Source organism: Macrotis lagotis, chromosome X (genome assembly GCF_037893015.1).
Source record: "Macrotis lagotis isolate mMagLag1 chromosome X, bilby.v1.9.chrom.fasta, whole genome shotgun sequence".
Classification (NCBI taxonomy): domain Eukaryota; kingdom Metazoa; phylum Chordata; class Mammalia; order Peramelemorphia; family Peramelidae; genus Macrotis; species Macrotis lagotis.
The window spans coordinates 390,507,872-390,511,373 of record NC_133666.1 but is presented as its reverse complement, the minus strand read 5'-3'; positions in this window follow the sequence as shown (position 1 = coordinate 390,511,373).

Sequence of the window (3,502 nt, the reverse complement as noted above, 5' to 3'; positions counted from 1 at the left end):
ACTTACCCTTTAGGCATAATTCCAAATGTTTTCCAGAATGGTTGGATCAGTTAACAACTCTACCAACAATACAATATTGTCCCAACTTTCCCAAATCTTCTCCAACACTTATGTTCCTATTATTGTGATCTTCACCAGTCTGAAATATGTGAGGTGGTATCTGAGAGTTATTTTAATTTGTATTTCTCTAATCAAAAAGTGATTTAGTGCCCTTTTTCATATACATATAAATTGTTTTTATTTCTTCATCTGAAGCTACATTTCCTTTGTCCATTTATCAATTGTGTAATGGCTTGCATTCTGATAAATTTGACTAAGTTCCCTATTTGAGAAATGAGGACTTTACCAGAATTACTGTTTTTATATTATTTTATTGTCTATGGTACCTTTTAGTAAGATGAAGTTTCCTTTCATCTCTTTTGACTAGGTTAATTTTTCCTTTTTCTTTGGTTGACATTAAGTTTGCTACCCCTGATTTTTCTTTACTTCATTTGATGTTGTCATGAGGTCCATGGGAGCCCTGTTGTCTGGTGTTGCTGCATTGGGGGCCGACTATTGCTTCTGCTGGCCAGAGGGGTCTAACTACTGTCATTTCGCATTTCCTGAGACTGGAGGATTGTTTCTGAATTTCTCTGAGGCTCCTCTTAACTTCCTCTGGTAGTTGTGTCTTTGCCCAGGTCTTGGCTGAAGCAAATTATCAGTCTTAGAACTTAATCTTTTTCTTGATTCTACTTATTCACATGAAGTGTTCTGTTATTGGCTTTTGTCTGCTTCACTACAAAGGGATGCTATTGATGGCTTTTTGCTGACTTCTTCTTGTGCATTGTGTTCCCTTTCTAAAAAAGTGAGGTAGAGATTTCACACTAATCATCCAAATTTCTTGGCCTAAAAGTTGTTTTCATCCCCTCTTTTTGCTTATTCTGCTTTCCCAGAATTTGTTTTCTGGACAGTATTTTCTTTAGTTATTTGGAGGTGATTATGGGAGAGTTACAGCAACTTACTGTTTACTTCATCATTTTGTCATCTTTTTTTTCCTGAGTCAAAGAGCTATAAACAAAGTTCTTCCAAATGTTCTAAATCTAATATCCTTTATCTCTCTGATTTTATTTATTATTGATTTATAGCTTCAGGAGCTCCATTGTACAATTACACTGAATACTAAAACATTGTAATTGTTTTCTTATCAAGCTGCATCTTAACAAATAGGCCCTTTCTTTTTTAATGTGTTTCATATTTCTGAAACCAGTGATTCCCTCATACAATGCATTAATTCAATACTATCCTACTACATTTTCAAAAATAATTGATGCCTATAAATTTCTCCTTTTCTCAATTTTTTTCTGGTGATAATCCTGAATTACTGCTCATCACTGCATTCCTAGAAAATTGGTGCTTTTTTGTGCATTTCTTATCATTTATTTTCTGTAAGCAAAAAATTAATGCTTTATATTTTAAAAATTATGCCTTACTCTTGAACTGAATTTTGAGTATGTAGAGTGCTTTCTCATATATCATGTCATTTGATCCTCAAAAGTACCCTGCAAAGACAACACAACAGGTTTTCTAATTCTCATTTCCCAAATGAATAAAGTAGACTTCACAGGTGACAAGAGACTTCTCCAGTGTCAGAGAACTAACTAGTAATTAAAGCAAAACTAAAATGCAGATTTTGACATTGAATCTATTGTACTTGCCACTGGTCCAAGTTGACTCTTTGCTTTGATCATTGCCATCTTAAAGTCATAATTAAGAACAAGAGAAAAAAGTAAATTCATCTGCTATTGCCATGTCTTATCTATCTATCTATCTATCTATCTATCTATCTATCTATCTATCTATCTTTCTAGCTATCTATCTATCTGTCTGTCTGTCTATTTATCTATATCTATCCATTGTCATGGCATCTGTATTAGTTTGCATAGTAATCTGAATAATGTGAATAAAATATAAATATTTATGTTTAATACACACAAAGTTAATTATATTCAGAATTTTTCATACTTGTTATTAGATCTCATTTTATAAAGCAATGCAGAACATACCCTGGAGTGGAACATCAATTTTGCATTACCCTATATTACTTGAATTGTAGTCTTAATTACAGTAAAGTACAAGTTCTGAAATGTTTGTTTTAATTGGATTTCCCTTCTCTTTCCCTTTCTAGCAGTCTACAGTAGACTAACATTCGCACTTGCCTACAAAAGTCCTGTAGGGGACACATAACTTATTTAAATGAGCCATTACTTCTGCTGAGGCAGATTGTTGATTAGAAGGAACTGCTTATTAATTATTTTAGCAGCTGAAATAAGGGAAAGCAGAAATATAATTAGCTCAGTACCTTATTAACCATATGCCAATATTAACTAGGAATAAATAATAAACTACACTTCTTGGAAAGTATTCAATTTCCAGAAAAGTCACTCAGCTAAAAGTCAATTAAACACCACATCATTCAAATACAATAATATGTGGTATTAGGCACTCAGAGCAGAAATGAAATCTAAATGTCAGGAGAAGAAAACTGATCATCAAGTTTTTCTCTTAGAGCTGTTTTGCTTCTGAAGTTTTCATGGAAACCTGGAAGCTTTCTACTTGCATCGTAAGTGTGGTGTTTGTGTACTGAATGAAAACCTAGATATAAAGACACCCTTGATTGAGAGCCCATCAAGCATAAAAATATATATAGTAAAATATTTGTCTTCAGAGTATTTCTCCAGAAAACAGAGGAAAATTCAAGATAGAAGCTGAACCTTTTGGGACGTGTAAAAATTTAGGTGAATTTTTTATGGATAAAATTAATCTCCCTCAGAAGAAGAGGCCTGCTAGGGTGTCTGATTCAAACTATGCTTGGTTGAATTTTGATCAAACAGCTTTGAATGCATAGTGCTCCCACTTCTGAAACTGAAGATTTTAAATTGGAACCAGGCTTAGGGGAGCTTAGTTATCTTTCCTTCTGTGCTTTTGAGAAAAGTGAAAGTTTAACTTACTTTTCAGCTGAGAATCATATCATTCTTATTTATTTTGCCAAAGGTACCCAAAGAGAATTATTTTGTGATTTGTTTTCTACTCATAGTTTCTTTTGACTCACTGAAAAATATATTGATGAGAAGTCATCCTAAAGAAATATGGTATATTCTGGGGGTTAATTCTATCCTCAGATGACATTGCTGTCTGAAAAAATCGTTCTATATTCACTTTTCTAAGTTCTAACTGGTTAAAGGTTATAGGTTACTTCCATTACTGTTTACTGTTGCTTCTAGAGGAAAAAAGAAAGAAATAATTGAAAAGCAGAAAGAGCATGAAGGCAACTCATACACTCTACAATAGGTCTCTTGTGGGCAAGTTTGGAATTCCAAATATACATATATATGTATATTTGGAATTCTGTTAAAGTCATATATGTGTGTATATACATATATGTATATATGTATGTGACTTGGGTTTGCTTGTTGCTTCCAGAAGTGCCCATGTAGGTATGTAAGTTCTGTCTAGCACATTTAAA